This window comes from Canis lupus, chromosome 10, assembly GCF_003254725.2.
Source record: "Canis lupus dingo isolate Sandy chromosome 10, ASM325472v2, whole genome shotgun sequence".
Taxonomy (NCBI): domain Eukaryota; kingdom Metazoa; phylum Chordata; class Mammalia; order Carnivora; family Canidae; genus Canis; species Canis lupus.
The window spans coordinates 29,657,419-29,675,907 of NC_064252.1; positions in this window are offsets into that span (position 1 = coordinate 29,657,419).

Genomic DNA, 18,489 nt, shown 5'->3' on the forward strand with positions numbered 1-18,489 from the left:
CATCATAACAAGTTCCCTCCAGAATACCCATCAACCATCTGTCCAATCTTCCACCCTATCCCTCTATCAACCCTCAGTTTATTCTCTATCATTAGGAATCTTTTATGGTTTGCCTCCCCTTCTCTCCTTTTTCGCCCTCTTCCCACATGTTCATCTGTTTTGTTTCCCAAATTTCACGAGTGAAATCACATGGTTTTTTACCTTTCTCTGGCTGACTTCTTTAGCTTAGCTAATTATCATCTATCTATCTATCTATCTATCTATCTATCTATCTATCTATCTATCTATCTATCATCTCACATCTTTATCCATTCATCAGTCAGGGATTCTGCATTTCTAACAAGCTTTCAGGTGACGCTGATGGTGTGGGTCTGGGAACTCCACTCTTGAGTGTTAAGAGCTTGAATCCATTTTGCTGAGGCTCAGTCCTCATTCTGTGTCTGGCCAATAGCAGGAACGGGTTGCTAAATGGCATTGGTTGTGGGGAGAAGAGGGTTCTAGGGACTGAGGTCCAGGCGGGATCTGTTATTGGACCTCTGGTGAATCTAGTGCCATTGTCAAAATAGTTTCTGATACTGTCAGGGAATCACCTTCAATCCAGTTCTGCCATCTTAGCAAGGGAAGCAATGGTGTGAGAAGGAAATTCAGAGAAGTCTTTTTTTTTTTTAAAGATTTTATTTATTCATGAGAGACACACAGAGAGAGACAGAGACACAAGCAGAGGGAGAAGCAGGCTCCATGCAGGGAGCCCGATGTGGGACTCGATCCCAGAACATGATGAGGACATGATTTGAGACACCCATGTGCCCCAAGAGAAGTCTTTAGGAAAGATTTAGAAGTAGCATTTGTCTTGGGGTTGATGTGATGTGGCAAAATAAGTAAGGGTTTTGGAGTCATTTATTTATCTGTCTACTCATCCATCCATTCATGAATGCGTGCATCCATTTATGCAATAGCTATGTACCAGAATTGTTTTAGGTTTCCTTCTGGCTCTGTCTTTGGCAAAACATTCTATTTATCTGATTCTGAATCTTCTCCTCCATAAAATGGGATGAGCATAAAGGTCACCTCACAGGTTTGTTGGAAGGACTAGATGAGACAATCTATAAGGGAAACTGCTTCTTAAGCCATGAAAAGACATGGGAAGTTGTTTTCTCATTCACCATATTCTTCACCAGGTGCTCCTAGAAGCAGCACTGGGGTGAGATACTCTCTGAACTAACGCCTTGTGACTGGGACAGGGAAATATATTACCATGTGACACGACACCTGTGCCTCCCTCCCCAGGCTGCCCAGGGGGCTCTGTTTTCATCAGGTTGATCGCTGGGCCTTGTGCAGGGCTGAGATAATGAGTCCGGGCAGAAACAGTCACCCAGGCTGGTTGCCTTGATTAATGCTGGGAAGAGAAGGAAGTGCAGAGATACAGCTGGAAGCCAGAAGAATCCATCTGGAAGATGCAAGAAGATGGAAGAGAGATGAGGGAGCTGGACTGAGATGGGACAAAAATTGGGGGAGTCTGGCGAAGGCGGGAAGAGGCTTTGGGGGCAGTTCATGGCAGATACTGAGGGCGTTGGGGCAGAGGGGCATAAAGAGGTTGCTGTGTGTTATGAACACACGTTCCTTCTTTGGAGGTTTGTGAGACTTTGTGTAGGATTTACATTGCCTTCCAAAGGAAAAAGACACAGAGCGGAGACTACTTGGAATACACTGCTGGCTCACATGCCACAGATGTCTAGGCAGGACCAGGCGGCTGGGCTTTACAGGGGTTACATTTATAGGGGAAATGAAAATAAAGATGCGGCCAAGAACTAAGATATGTAGGGGAGGGGGCGGAGAGGGAGCGGTTTCAGATGCTCCCAAGGAAAGGGGTCTTCGACATAAGGACCCTTCCTCAAGGAGATGCCCAGCACCTGCACCTGGTGACCTTAGCGCCCTCTCGGCCATGCCTCCCTCATGGGAGCTCTGTGAGAGGCAGAGGAAAGCGAGAGGCAGAATCGCGCCGGGAACAGGGAGGTGGAGAAGCCCTCCCAGGTGGAGATGGAGGCCTCGCAGGGGCTCAGTCCCTCTCCATACAGAATCTGAGGTCAGCTCAGCTTTCGGACTATGCCCCAGCCTTGGCCTTGGAGGTGGTTATGCGTAGTGCAAGGCCGCTGTGTTGCGAGTCTGATGGGAAAGTCCGGAGAACCACCGGGACACAAGCTGGCTCCCTCCTGTCAAGGAGCTGCCAATGTATCCAGCCTAGGAGCATGTGACGTAAGAGGAGCCTCCCATTCTGTGCTGGGTCAGGGGAGACGGAGGTGGGGTCTTGCCAGGAGCCCATCTTGCTCCTGGCCACTCTTATTTGCCCGTGGGCATATGTACACGGGGGCAGATCTCCTGAGCTTCCTCTTGACTCCTGAAGCCATGCCAGGTGACACTGCATCCTCCCGAGAAGTGTCTCTGTCTCCACCTCCGCACTGAGTGTGGCCTGACTGTGGGATTTCAGGGGAGTCGGCAGGGGAGTCTGCACACTGCACAGCTGGCCCTGGGGGCTCTGAAGAGTTAGGCGTCTAGAATTCCTGAGACCAGTGTCCTGGGGTTTCATCTGGGAAGCCGTGGCTATTACCCGATTTGCCTTCTGTAGGAACTGAGAGTCCTATGGGGAGGCCTTGGGGCTCTCCCTCCCTGTACCCCATTACTGCCCAAAGTGAGCCTCAGAATAGCTGCTGAGATGGATGTTGATCTGTGCTGTTAGTCAACATCAGTCATGGCACACCCCTGCCTACCACCCCCTGGGGAGCAAAATCTACCCAGGATGCGCCTCCCAGGCTATTATTGATAAGGAAATTCCATAGTTAGCGGGAAAGGCCGAGCGGGGTCAGCATGGACTGGTTTTCTGGAATCTTCCATGCTGGCAGGGCTTATACAGAACAGCTCTGAAAGCAAGGAGCCTCCCAGAGGCTTTTGCCTGGGCACGGTCCTACACAGAATAGCATCATGGCACGAGTGCAGCCCAGAGCGAGTGCTGTGTTCCTGTCTCCAGTAGTTACCAGTTGGTAATTAGGTCATGTAATGTCTGGGAGACTCACTTTTCTCATCGGTAAAAGAGGAAGACAATGCATAGGGTTGCCAGGGGAATAGGGATAAGCAAGATAATGGATGGGTAGAGGATGGATAGATGTTAGGTTGCGTTAAGACTGTGTCTGGGTTTGAACCCCTGTTCCTCCCCTTCATAGCTGTGTGAAGCTGGACAGGGGCATACCTTGGAGTCTCAGTTTACTCATCTGTTGAATGGGTTATTAATAACACCTCCATGATGGGATCATTAGGATTTATAAAGATAATGTAGGTGAAGCTCTTAGCACAGTGTCTGGTGCATGGTAAAGTTTTGTTGAGTGTTCTACATTATTGCTACTACTATTAGTTTAGGTTGTGTGGATTCTGATTGGAAGACTATCCTGGACACACCCAAGCCCTTGGGGAATCAGCAGTAGGAACAAGGAAAGGGAGCCCAGGAGTCTTGACCTTCAGTCTCTCTGATTCCCCCACGGTCATAATTCTTTTCCTCTTAGACCAGGCTCTAGGGGCTCCAGTGCTTGGTGCTATAGTTATAGAGCGGAGCAAGGAGCTGGGGGGAATAGCCTGTTGTCTCTTTCTGTACCAGCCCTGGATATTTCTGTAGAAGCCATAACCTGACTCAGTGTCAGAGCTACAGATCATCTGGTTCAGTGCTTCTCATTTTATAGGTGAGGAGACTGAGTTCACAGGCCCAGTTGTGAGAAAATCCTGATCATCTGACTCCCAGGTCAGTGCTTTTTCCACTGCCCTGCACTGTTAGCTGGTTTATTTGGCACCTCACCAACATTATCTCCCATCAGGCCTAATCTAGAGTACAGCTAGGTGTGTGGGTGTGATCCCATTTTAGCCAATGAGACGTAAGTGTAAGTCTGCTGGGGGTGGAGTTGAGGTTTTTGAGAAAGTGTTTGCTCTCTTGGTAGAAGGGATAGGTGGGGTTGTCCTTACTCTCCTCTGCCTTTCATCCTGCCTGGAGTATGGGCATGATGCCTGGAACTGTTGCAGCCATTTTATAACTGTGAGGGAAAGGACAAGAGAATGGCACAGACACTGCCCTCACATCATTGAGCCACTGAATTGATTCTGGCAGCCCCTTGTTTGTGTTCCTCAGGTGTCCTGTTACAGCAGCAGAAAGCATCCCTAACTGATAGAGCTCCCTTGCCTTCCCCCCTGTTGAGCTGCTCTTATAAGTGAGGGCACTGAGCCCTTCAGACAGGAGGGAGGCCCTGTGGACTAACCCTTTGATCTAGCCATTTTTAGAAGCAGCATTAGGATTTCAGTAGCCTCAGGGGCTTCACTCCAGCCTGTGACTTTGGGCTGAAAGCTCAGTTACCAGTTAATAACACGGGCTGCTGCAAGGTAATATTTGCAGGTGCTCCTTGCTGAACAGTGGTCTATAAATACACAGTGTTATTATTATTAACCCTCCCCTGGCCCCCTGAGCCTCCAGGAGCCAGTGAGAGCGAACCGTTTCACTTGTGTGAGAGATAGCAAGAGAAATGTAATTTTAATTTAATTCTTGGTCCCTCTGGAAGGTGCCTGTCCACTGTTCAGAGGTGGGAGGAGAGAGTGCAGCGAGGACACCTCATGGATGGGGAGAAGAGAAATGGCAGCGTGAAGGAGCATCAACTGCCATTTAAAGGCCATTTTCCATGTGGTACTTTATAAATTAGTTCAAATATAATCTTGAATATGACCAGCAATCTGCTTTCTGCTCCCTCCCTGCACTCCCCCGCCTCCTGCACCGCCAATCCTTGAAGGAAAAGATCTTGGGTAAGGCTCCTCTGCCATTGGGTCCCCTGGAGTTGCCGGAAGCTGAAAGTATGGCTTATGCGACCTCTTAGCTTAAAGGAGGATGAAGCCATGCTGACCACGGAGAGGAGACTGTACGTTTGGCTTCTGTGGCCCAGAGTGGCTCCTATGCCCCCAAATGTAATGGATAGGTAATTAAGTATTAGGTGTGGACACTCATTCTGTTTCAAGTCTCTGGTCACTCTCTGGTGCAGAGACTGCCTTGCTTAGTTCTTTGCTTGTTTAATTTGTGGTGAAGTGGCCGATGTGCTGGTGCCTTACATCCTGGGGTCCATCCCTGGCTCTGCTACCTAGCTCCGTGAACTTGGGTGAGTTAATTTACCTCTTCATGTCTTCTTTTCTTTCTTTCTTTCTTTCTTTTTTTTTTTTAAGATTTTATTTATTTATTTATTTGGGAGACAGTGAGTGAGAAAGAATACAAGAAGGGACAGAGGGAGAGGGCAAAGCAGACTCCCTGCTGAGCGGGAGCCCAGCGTGGGGCTCAATCCTAGGACCCTGGGATCATGACCTGAGCAGAGGCAGATGCTTAACTGACTGAGCCACCCAAGTGCCCCTCTGTGCCTCCTTCTCTTATCTGTAAACTGGGGATAATAATAATATCTACCTCTGGATGTTGTGAAGTGTAAATGAAATAGTATGTGTAAAGCTCTTAGCTTTAGCTCTGAATGGGTTTGCTGTGTCCCTCACTGCCCCTGGCATAGAGCAGGGTGGTTAGGACTCAGGAGGAGCACTTACAGGGGAAGTGGTGGTAGAAGGAGCAGCTAACAATGATGGAGCCCTTACTCTTACGTAGGCACTTTCTTAGGCGGGTTGCATCCATTGTCCCATCTAGGTCCAGTGCCAACACAGCTTACTCATTGGCTCACTCACCATGGTTATTGGATACTGTACTGTGCCAGGCACCATGCCCACAGTGGAGAACCCAAGAAACAAGGTCCCTGCCTCAAGTGAGTGACATTAGTGTGTGTTCTCTTGGGAGGCAGATGATAAGCTAACAAAAATGCAACCTACAGGAAATGTTGTAAATCGACAGGTTAGATGCTCTGCAGAGAAGCCATGTGGCCTGAGAAGCAGAGCATCATGGGAGGAGCTGTTTTAGACAGGGTGATCAGGGGGTGCCTCTCCATGGAGTCACCTGTGTGGGGACCCCAATGATGGGAGGGAGGGAGCCATGCTCCTCACTGGATTGGGAGAGTGTAGGCAGATATCCCGCTCTCAGGGGACTTCCGTTATGGTGGGAGAGTCAGCTATGATGCCTGTGCCTACAACCAGTGGTGACAGACTTGTCACAGGAAAAATGCAAGGCACTCTAGGGACTCCAGATAGGGGGGTCAGAGTGATCAGATGTCTCTCCCATGCAAGTGGCAGAAAAGCTACCCAAATGGATTAATGAAAGGGGGGGACTTGCTGGCTCAGGTAAGTGGCAAGTTGGGGTGGCTGGCTTCAGGCATGGCTCAGTCCTGGTGTTCTAGTAATGGCTTCGGGATACATCTCTGCCTCATCTCGCAGCTCAGCCTCCATGTCGGCTTTGTTCTCCACAGGGTCCCAGCATGGCACCCTCAGTCCTCACACTGGTTGCTGTGGTCAGGATGGTTGGAGTGCTCTGCTTGCTGGGCCGAGTCATGCGCCTCCCCTGCCCTCCCTTGAGAACCAGCAGTAGATTTCCAGAAGGAAACTCAGGCTGGTGATGTAGGAGAAGGTCTACCTGACGGATGGAGCTAACCAGCTTCTATGTAGTCTGAGGGCACAAGGCAGGGCTCCTGGTGGAAGTGCTGTTCAGACAAATCCTGCCGCTGAAGTGGGTAGGGAGAGGCTGGGGGTGGGGGGGAAGAGAATCTCAGGATTAAAAGAAGTCTTTAGGGACGCCTGGGTGGCTCAGCAGTTGAGCCTCTGCCTTTGACTCAGGGTGTGATCCTGGGTCTGGGATCAAGTCCCACATCGGGCTCCTGCAGGGAGCCTGCTTCTCCCTCTGCCAGTGTCTCTGCCTCTCTCTCTGTCTCTCATGAATAAAAAAATAAAAATCTTTAAAAAAAAGAGGTCCTTAAGTTAGGGGGTCCATATGACTTGTCATTCACTCTGGGATACTTCTGGGAAGGAAGAGAGCCCTGTTAATGACCTTGGGACAGCTGTCCTAAGGACTGTTGTGCATGAACTGCAGTGGAGGGCCGGCTACCCTGTGTAAAGTGATCCTTTTGGCCCTTTCCAAACTGATTCTCAGTCCCCCCCCATATCCGGGCTAATTGTTCATCTTACCTTGGCTTACATGCCCTCAGGGCTGGGACTCACTACTCCTTGCATAAGGTGGGTTTTGGGGTTGCTTTTTTTTTTTTTTCTTTTTTTGGTTCAGCTTTGCTTATTTACTTCTCTGTTGCACCCAGATTGGTTCCTCTGAAGCTTACCTCCATTGAGCCAGGTCCTGAGTTTACACTTGGGAGTGCCACAAATTTTATTCCTCTTATATGAACAGCCAATTAAAAACAATTTTTTTAAAAAGGGGGCTTAAACTCATGGCCGTGAGATCAAGACCTAAGCTGAGATCAAGACTCAGACAGATGCTCAACCAGCTGAGCCACCCAGGTGCCCCAACCAATTAAATGTTTGAAAATGAAGATAAGGATTATACATGCCCTGGAAATGTCTCTTCTTCAGTCTAAACCTGTGAAGGTTCTTTGCCAATAAACCTTGGATGGTGACAGTTACTGTTTTGGCTGACTCTTTGGCTCAGCTACATCCAAGCTGGTGAATCAGATCATGTTCATGATAGAGTCTTCTCTACTTTTGCCTGCTCCAAAACACACCCATCCTCCTTAGTCTGGGCAAAAGCTTGGGTTCCCCAGGAAATGTTCTCTGACTTGATTCATGCAAACAAGAGACCTTATCTCACACCACTCCCTCCCCTTACCCTACTGCATCTACACTGACCTTGTCTCTGACCTTGGGCATACTAAACTCATTCCAACCTCAAGGTCTTTGCACTTGCCTGTCTCTCTGCCCAAAATGCTCTTCCCCAGAGCTCTGCTCGGCCCCTCCTTACCACCCAGGGTACAGACTTACGGCCTCCTCTGCCCATCCTCTCTCTGACTTCAACCGCTCATCCAGCCTTACTCTTTATACCATGGTCCTATTTTGTTTGCTACATAGCCGTCATCACTCTCTGAGAGCATCCTGCTAATTTATTTACTTGCTGTGACTGTCATCCCCACCAAAATTAAACGTCATGAGGGTAGGACCTTGTTCCCTTCTGTTTCTTCATTGACTAGCTCAGTGCGTCCCATCTAGTAGTTGTTCAATAAATATTGGCTGGATGAATGATCGATTATTTCCTATTCTTGCACAATCTGAATTGTATACTTGCTGTATGTCTTGGGTTCCCTCCTATACCTTCCCTTCCCTCTAGCATGAATAGCTGTTTAACATCGAATGGTACACAGCGCATCGTATGTGGGTGTGGGAGATGTAGGGCCCCAGTCCTGTCTTGGCCTTTACTCACTCTAAGAGACTTGGAGATTTCATTCACTCTCTGTGTTTCATTCAGTTTCTTAATCTGTAAAATGACAATAAAAGTGCATAAAGCACAGAGAGAGTGTGAGGATCACATGAGGCTGTGGGTGTGAAATCATTCTGCAAACTGGAAATGCTGTGCACCTTTTAGAAAATGAGATTGCTGTGGACAAACCTGCATTGTTAGTCATTATGTGACAGCATGAGGAATTACTGACACTCAGCCATTTTGATGTGCTAAAAATGGTAATTTCATGTGTCTCAACCTACTATAATTTTTTTTCTGCCTAAAACATAATTTTCCTCCCCATATCAAAGAACTGGCTAAGTTCTTTGATAGTCTCCTCAAAGCTTAGTAGAGTGCTCTGCATACAGTTCGTGCTTGCCCCTGTGTGTTTAGATAATTATGCCTTCCCATAGACGAGGGAGGGGTTCATTCAAGAGGAAGTGCTTATCTCTGCTCAGAGGGCTCAAGAAGCTTTCCCAGAGTGGGTAACAAGTGAGCTTGGTCTTGAAGGATGAGCGGAAGCTCAGCAGGAAGACAAGAGGGCAAGGGCATCCCATGTAGAAGAGTGGCCACTTGCAAAAGTGGGGAGGTGAGGAAACAGGGTGCATTCTGGGAACTCCAGGTCACTGTCTCTGGGCAGCTTAAAACCTTTCTAGATGAAACCGCATTGTTAGTATCCCTCCGTCCCTGACACCCCAGTCCTACTCACTGTCTCTCCTGTTCCTCAGCCCTTTGCTCCTTCCTCTGTTGTGGTTACTGTTGGTTTTGACCTTCATCCATGCTCTCTCTCCCAGGCGTGGGTGAGCACCTGAAGACGAGGAGCCTGTGTCATGCCCTCTGTAATCACCTCAGGAGTGTGATCACCCATCGCACTGTGCTTGCGGTTGTCAGATAAATGGTGGTTCATTGGAGCACTGGTCTCGTCCCTGGGAGATTTCCAATCTTAGGTTAGCTCACGTTAGGAAGAGCAAAGCCTTCTCCAGCTTAACCTTAGTCTGGCGAACAGGGAGAGAAGGGGACTTCCTTTCAGTGAGTGTCCATGATGGGCCACACAGAATACTAGGCAATTCATCCATCCATCCATCCATCCATTTTTTAAGAAAATTTCAATTATACAACGCTATGTTATCAACTGTAGTCACTATGTTATACATCACAGAGCTTATTTCACCATGGAGCTGAAAGTTTGTACCCTTTTACCAACCTCTCCCTATTTTCCCCATCCCCTAGCCTCTGGCAACCACTTTTTTACTGTTTCTAGGAGTTGGACTTTTTTTTTAAAGCTTCCATGTATATGTGATATCATTCAGTATCTGTTTCTCTCTGTGGCTTATTTCACTTAGCATTATGCTCTCAAGGTCCATCATGGCAGGATTGTGGTGAATGGCAGGATTTCCTTCCTCCAATATCCTGATATTTCATGTGAAATATATATATACACACACATATAATATCTTCTTTATCCATTCATCTGTTGACACACACAGGTTGTTTCCATGTTTGGCTATTGTGAATAATGCTGCAATGGACTTGGGAATGCATATCCTGTTTTCATTTCTTTTGGATATTTATCCAGAAGAGGGACTGCTAGCTCATTTGGTCATTAGATTTTCAATTTTCTGAACAGCCTATGTACTGTTTTCCACAGTGGCTGCACCCATTTATATTCCCACCACCAGAGCCCATTTCCCTGTTCTCTACATCCTTGCCAACACTTAACCTCTTGTTTTTTTCTTTGTTTCTTTCTTTTTTTATGATAGCTATTCCAACAGGTGTGAGGTGATATTCATTCATTCATTCTTGGGAGCACCTAATACGTGCAAGGCACTGTTCTACACAGGGTACACATGATAGCAACCAGCCAAAGTCCCTGCCCACATGGGGTTATACTCTAATGAGGAAGACAAGCCATGAATGATGAAAAAGATACAGAAGATCACATAACGTAACATGATACAATGTAATATAATATATAGTATGTAGGAATTTATCATAGATAAGTGGACCTTGTAATATAAGTATGATTTTTTTTTCATTTTAAAGATGAGTAAACCAGGGCTGAGAGAAGTTAGTAACTTGCCTAAAATAGCATAATTGCTGTCTGACCCCATTACGGTACAGCCTCTTGGGCTTTGACTTGGAAAATGTGCACTTGCATCCCAGCACTTGGGCACAGTGTTTTCCCTCTGTAAGCCTCAGTCTTCCCACCTGTAAAATGGGTTAATAGATGCGATCTCCAGGAGGGTCACTGTGAGGATAGAGAGTAAAGAAGGCTGTTTGCAAAGTTCTATAAAAATCTTCAGCCTTCCACATCTTTCATGATGTGCCTCAAATGGCTGGGACAGTGAGAAATTTGCCCTTAGTGTCCTCAAATTGGCCCTTTGTGCACAATTTCTTGGTCTGTTCCTGTTGCTTTGAGAGAAACCAGCTCCAGAGAGGACGGGCCCAAGTGCCGGGCCTGAGTATGTGTTAGAAGGGAGTGTTTCCCCAAAGTTCTCTGGTAACAACCTGCCCACAGACTAGCCATTTCTCCTGCTATAAATAAAGGTGGCCCTACTGGCTCTGTGAAATATCAATAACATGACTAATTATGGAAATTGCATAATGCATCATTAGTTAGTAATTATGATTTTGTCAAGTGCCTGTTAATTTTTATGTAAGAATCACTCAATGTGTGACATGGAAATATTAGCTTGTCATCTGGCTTTCCTTTCTGGTAGGGGAGAGTGATCTTGGAGGTTTAGGTTAATGATGTGTCAGGGTGAAAGAAGAAGAGGAGAGGGAGAAGGAGAAGCAGGAGGAGGGGAAGGATGGGTGGGAGAAGAGGAGGAGGAGAGAGGGAAGGAGGGGGAGCCGAAGACTGTGTAGTGGGACAGATGTCACGTGTGGAGAGAGGCAGGTGGGAGGACTTCCGAGCTGGCCTAAGAAGGTGAATCATGTCAAACAGGCCTCCTGCTTCTCATCCCAGAACCAAAGGGATGCGTGGGGTGTTGACACATTTCCCTAATAAGATGGCATTATCATTTTACAGCCTCCCCGGAGATTCTTGGCATGTCTCATTTTGCTTGAATAAATTATTAATTTGGTCTAATTAGGCTCATCCAGCAGCTGGGAGGCAGGTTGAGCTAATCTGGGATTCCTGTGTGAGTCTGCATGCCTGCATGCCTTGGAGAGGGGGTTGGGGCAAGAGGGAGGGCACTGGAGGGGGGAGGTAAGGTTTCATGCAATTCCAGGCACTTGGCACTATTTCTTCTCAGGCACCTGTCACTGGGTGGCGAGTGCTAAGAACCCGTGTCTTTCTTTGGACACCTGGATTCTAATTCCGCTGCAGAGCTGCCTGCGTAAGAAGAGGACATGGTTCAGTAGAGTAGATGGTGTTAAGTTGTCCTTCAGTCCAGTGTTCACGAGGCTGCTTCACAACCAGGCATGTATTTACTGGGTTTATTCTCTTGGGGTTTTAGCACAGGACTTAAAGCAAGACCGCTCTGGGTTCAGAATGTGCCCCCCCCTCCCCCGCCAGCCCTTTGAACTCAGGAAGTTATGTCAGCTCTGTGGGCTCAGGCGCAGTGAAATAGTAACGACCAGCCCTTGGGTCATCACTGTGAAGATGAATCGAGATGATAAATACATGTAGACTTCCCAGTGTGGAGCCTGGCACATGGGAAGTTCACAAGAGAAGCAGGACAGAAGCAGGTACAGCTATTTTATTATACACCGGGAAACTGAAATCCACAGAAATGCTATTACTTACTTAGGACAGATGAGACAAAGTCCCTATCCATTGTTCTGCCTGTCCCACTGGGCCACTTCTCAAAGTTGACATTGGCATTTAGCTATTAATTTCATTTTTTCTTTTTATTTATTTGAGAGAGAGATAGCATGAGTGGGGGTGATGGGGAGAGGGAGAGGGAGAAGCAGACCCCCTGCTGAGTAGGGTTCCCGATCCAGGACCCCAAGATCATGACCTGAGCCTAAGGCAGACGCTTAACCCACTGAGCCACCCAGGCGTCCCTGTTAATTTCTCTTTCAACAGAAGTTAGTGTTTTCATAGGGAATGACAAAACCAATGTGCTTAAGAGCACTGATTATGTTTTAATGGCATTCAAATCCCTCTGACATTTCTCCCCATGTAATAAGGTTTCAAGATTTAACTTGTTTTTGAGAGAACCAAATCATCTTCATGGGTTTCCCATCTTCTGGTGATCAACAAGCTTTTCTAGGCAGCAGCTCTGGCATCCATCGAACCCCCTCGGGGGCCCCAGAGCTGGTGTGCGAGCTCAGGCAGTGTGCCCATGTGGGATCGACACTGTTTCTTTATGTTTTAGTGTCCCAGGCTGGGCTTTGAGCATCTGGAAGAGATACTTCTTCCCCCAGGTCAGGGGCTGCAGACGGGGCACCCTTCCGGGCCAGGAGCTGTCTCTCGCATCTCAGGGGCCCCCGCTCGGTGGATGGCACTTGGTAGCTTTTCTAAAACTTCTTTATGATGAGAGAACACACAACAACAGAGTTGTAGTGGCTGTCATTTCATCTTTCCTCAGCGCTCAGGAGGCACCATAGCACCTCAAGGCCACCCGTTTAAATCCATTCACAGGCATACTAAACATCTCCCACCATTGCACTGCTGCTGTGCCCACATGCCAGCCTACACAGTCAGAGGGTCAGAGACTGTCCGATAGCGGGGAGGGGGTGCCTGGGACTGAGGACAAAAGAAGGAATCAATTTGTGCAACTCTTATTTAACTATATTTAACTCTTCCCTCTCCATGGCCCCTCTCATCAAACTGGGCTGACCGGTTGATGCTTACATACATATATATATATTTAAAAGTTTTCTTTAAAATTTTAATTCCAGTATAGTTAACATATGGTACAGCTCATTATTATTTTAGTTTCAGGGATACAATATAGTGATTCAGCTCTTCCATACATCACCTGGTGCTCATCACAATTGCCCTCCTTCATCCCCATCACCCATGTACCCCATCTCCCGCCCTTCTCCCCTCTGGTGACCATCAGTTCTCTAAGACTCTGTTTCTTGGCTTATCTCTCTGTCTCTTATTTTTTCCTTTGTCTGTTGGTTTTGTTTCTTAAATTCCATGTATGAGTGAAATCATACACTATTTGTCTTTCTCTGACTTATTTCACTTAGCATAATACTCTTGAGCTCTATCCGTGTTGCAAATGGCCAAGATTTCATTCTTTTTTTATCACTGAATAATATTCCAGCCAATAATACACACACACACACACACACACACACACACACATATCACATCTTCTCTATCCATTTATGTATCGGTGGACACTTGGGCTGTTTCCATATCTTGGCTATTGTAAATAATGCTGCTATAAACACAGGGGTACATGTATCCCTTTGAATTCTTTGGGAAAATATCCAATAGAGTGATTTCTCGATCAGAGGGTAGTTCTGTTTTTAACTTTTTGAGGAGCCTCCATACCATTCTCCACAGTGGCTACACCAGTTTGATTCCCACCAACAGCACATGAGGGTTCCTTTCTCTTCTCATCCTCTCCAACACTTGCTATTTCTCTATTTACTCCCCTCTCCACCACTTCATATCAAGATTGCTGGGACCCCTCCCCACTGGTCTTCTTGTTTTTTGTCTGTTCCATCTAGGGTTCCTTAGCTTTATAAAGGTTAACAACAGATTCCCCTAAATAAGGTATCTTTGTCTGATTCCACTTCTTAAAGGAACCTACTGTAGCTGTCTAATGCCTTTTCCTTGTCTGAGGAAAAAAATCTGTACAAACTTGCTCAAGTAATGTGTGTACACGTGCATAGGTGGGGGGGCTTATAGAATTTGTCCAGCTGCTTAAAAAAGTGCCCAATACGTGGTGCTATATGGACATTTGTTTCTGCTATTATTATTTTTGTTTAAAGATCTTATTTATTCACTTGAGGGAGGGAGAGAGAGAAAGAGCACAAGTAGGGGAAAGGCAAAAGGACAAGCCAGGATCCCCGCTGAGCAGGGAGCAGGGATGTGGAGCTCGATCCCAAGACCCCGAGATCATGACCTGAGCCAAAGTCAGATACTTAACCGACTGAACCACCCAGGCACCCCTTATTATAATTATTTTAAAGTTTTATTTATTTGTTTTAGAAAGAGAGTGTGTGTGATTGGGAGAGGGAAGAGGGAGAGGATCCCCAGTAGAGTTCCCACTGAGTGTGGAGCCCATGCGGGGCTCGATCTAAGGACCCTGAGATCACGACCTGAGCGGAAATCAAGAGTGGTGCCCCACTGCTGCTGTTCTCACTGTGTATGGTCGCTTTTGTTGTTAGAATTATTCCGTTGTAATGGAGCATGAGGGTAACAAACCAGTGCCCTGGGACCTCATGAGAACTGGAATTGAGACTCTGCCAACGTGTTACACATTCAGGAAATGTTGCTGACAGAGCTGTGCTTTGGTTGGATTCTCAGAGTGGCCCACAACCCCCCAACAGTCACGAACCATAATCCTAGTTATTACAAACTTTGTCCTTGAATTGAACCAGACATCAGAGAGCTGTGTATTTGGACTTCACTACTTCATTGTCTTGGCCCTTGTAGAGTTGCTTTCACAGTGAAGGACATTGTAAGAGACTGGGGCAAACAAACAAACAAAAATAGGTCCTTGGATTTGTAGAGGCTGTAACAGAAGTAGTGTCCATTCCCTTGCCTACTTTCCCTTTACTGGGGACTAGATTCTGTGTAGTCTCCACACCGGGAGAGCTGTCATTCTCCTGACTGGTTTGTATTTAATGCTTTGGACATTAGCAATGTTAAAATAATGCCCATGTTTCCTCTGCCTTTGCTGCTGGAAGTCTCAGAGTCACCTCTCCACCAACCTCTGGCGAGGCTTTCTGGATGCATTTTGTATCCTAATCTGACTTACCATCTTTCCACCGTATTTCCATTTTGCTTTGATTTCATCATAGAAAAATTCTGTTTTACTCTGTAAAACCTCTGTAAGCCACACTGATTCCTTTCAGATCTTAAGTAGGCTATCGGTGAACAAATATTCATCATTCACACAGTTCTGTACCATATAAATGAAATCTGCAGACCCTGTGTGAGCGGACCCCTGTGGTTCAAACCTGTGTCGTTCAAGGGCCAAGTCTGTGCATTTGGAATTTTCACTTGATTCTTTATTACTCTTCACTTTTTAATTTTCTCCATTTCTGGAGAAAATGGGCCTCATGGGCCTTTTGGCTACTGTCTTCAAATTTACCTTCTGTTTTGCCCATAGTCTCTTTAGCTGATTCTAATTCAACTTCTTTGCTGCGTTTTACATTTTAATTATATTTTTACTTCTATAATTCTATTTAAAACATACACCTGGTAATCCTGATGATCTCTTATTTCCCTGTCGTCCTTTGAATTCCCTCTGTCCTTGCTTTACATGACATCTTGATGACTTCCTGTAGCGTTAACGGTAATACCTTGGAGTCATATCATGAGAGTCCTCCAACTTTGTTCTTTCTAAAGACTTCTCTGGCCATCTTAGGTCTTAGGTCTCTTATTTGTCCATATATTTTAGAAGCAGTTTATTAGTTTCTTTAGAAAAGACTGCTGGGGTTTTAATTAAGATTGCATTGAATTATGAATAAATTTGAAGAGAAGGGACATGGTATCTCCCCATTTACTTAGATCTTGAATTTTTAATAGAGAGGCCTTGCACATCTTTCATTAGATTCATTCTTTGGTAATTAATTTTTGATGCTATTTTTAATTAGGTTTTTTTAAGACAATTCATCTTCCAGTTGTTCCCGTCTAGTACATGGAAATACAACTGATTTTTATGTACTGGTCTAGTGTCCTGTGAACCTGCTAAATTCACCCAGTAGTTTTATTAGTGTTTTTTTAGATTTCCTTAGAATTTTCCATTTAAACAGTCATTTCATCTGTGGACAAGTCTATCTTTATGTCTTCCTTTCCAATTTTTGTGGTTTTTATTTCACTTTGTTACTTTATTGTTCTGGATAGGATGTGGTGAGAATGCACACCCTTGCCTTATTCCTTATCTTAGGGAGAAAGCGTTCAGTGTTTCACACTGTTTTATGTTGTTATGATGTTAGCTGTAGGTTTTTCTTAGATACTCTTTCATCAGATTGAGGAAACTCCTTTCTGTTTCTGGCTTTCTGAGAGTTTAAAACAATTGTAAATGGGAATTGAGTTTTGTCAAGTCTCTTTTACATCTTTTGAGATGATCATGTAATTTTTACCCTTCATTCTTTTAGTGTGGTGACTTAGATTGCTTTCTTTATTTCTTTTTTTTTCATCACAACAAGTACCCTCCTTAATACCCATCAGCCATCCAGCCCACCCCCCACCCACCTCCCTCCATCAACCCTCAGCTTGTTCTCTATCATTAAGTGTCATTTATGGCTTGTTTCCCTCTCTCCTTTTTTTCTTTCCCCCTTCCCATGTGTTAATCTGTTTTCTTTCTTAAATTCCACACATGAGTGAAATCATATGGTATTTGTCTTTCTCTGAATGAATTATTTTGTTTAGCATAATACATCTATGTTGTTGTGAATGGCAAGATTTCATTCTTTTTGATGGCTGAATAATATTTGAATATCTATATATCTATATCTCATATCTTCTTTATTCATCAATTAATGGACATTTGGGTTCTGTCCATAGTTCAGCTATTGTTGATAATGCTGCTATAAACATTAGGGTGCATGTACCCTTTCGAATCTGTATTTTTGTTTCCTTTGGGTAAATAACTAGTAGAGCAATTGCTGGATCATAGGGTAGTTCCATTTTAAACTTTTTGAGGAACCTCCAAACTGTTCTCCAGAGTGGCTGCACAAGTTTGCATTCCCACCAACAGTAAAAGAGGGTTCCTCTTTCTCCACATCCTCACCAACACCTATTGTTTCTTGTGTTGTTAATTTTATCCATTCTGACAGGTGCATAGCAACTTGGTATTAGACATGTCACTGGAGGCAAGGGAAACAAAAACAAAAATGAACTATTGGGACTTCATCAGAATAAAAAAATTCTGCACAGCTTTCTTTTTTTATATTAAACCAATCTCAGATTCCTGGAATACACACCCTTTGGTCATGATGTATTATCCTTTTGCTATATTGCAGACTCAATTTGCTAATATTTTATTAAGGAATTGTGCATCTGTGTTCAAGAGGAGTATTGACCTGTAATTTTTGTGTCATTATCTTTTTCAGTTTTTGTTATTGGATTTTGCTGGCTTCATAAAATGAGTTGCAAATTGTTTCTTCCTACTCTCTGAACAAGTTTGTAATGGATCCTATGTTATCCCCATCCATTCCAGATAGCCCTTTGAGGAATGAAGGACTCATTTTTTTCCAGCTTCTGGGAATGGCACCCACTGATGGCTCCTCCCCTAGAATTGACCTTGGACTGGTGGAGCTGTCGTGCCCACTCTGCATCCAATGACATGGTTGATGTAGGACTACAAAGATCTGGACCACTCCTTTGTTTGGGACAATTTTAAAGAAGCTGAAACCTCTGTTGCAATTCTTTGTTCAATTTCTCCTGCTCAATCTTCCTCCTTTTGCTCCATTATAGGTATTCTTTCCAGGAGCATCCCCCCCCCAGTAAACCACCTCACTGAAACTCTGTCTTAAAGTCCATTTCTTGGGGAACTCAACCTATGACAGAGTCTATGTATAATTGGTTTTATTCATTTCTTAAATGTCAGAATTCATCAATTAAATCATCTTGACCTGGAATTTTCCTCGTGGGAAGGTTTTGGATTAAGAATGCAATTTCTTCAGTAGATATAGGATTACTCAGACTTTCTATGTCTTCTTGTGTTGATTTGGTAATTTGTGTTTCTTGAGGAATTTGTCCATTCTACCCAATATTAATATGGGCACACCAACTTTTTTATGTTTAGTGTTGTTTTTTTAAAGATTTTTAAAATTAATTAATTAATTAATTAATTTGAGAGAGAGAGAGAGAGAGGCAGAGACACAGGCAGAGGGAGAAGCAGGGTCCATGCAGGGAGCCTGATGTGGGACTCGATCCCACGTATCCAGGATCAGGCCCTGGGCTGAAAGTGGCACTAAACCACTGAGCCACCTGGGCTGCCCTTAGTGTTTACATGCTATGGTTTTTTTTT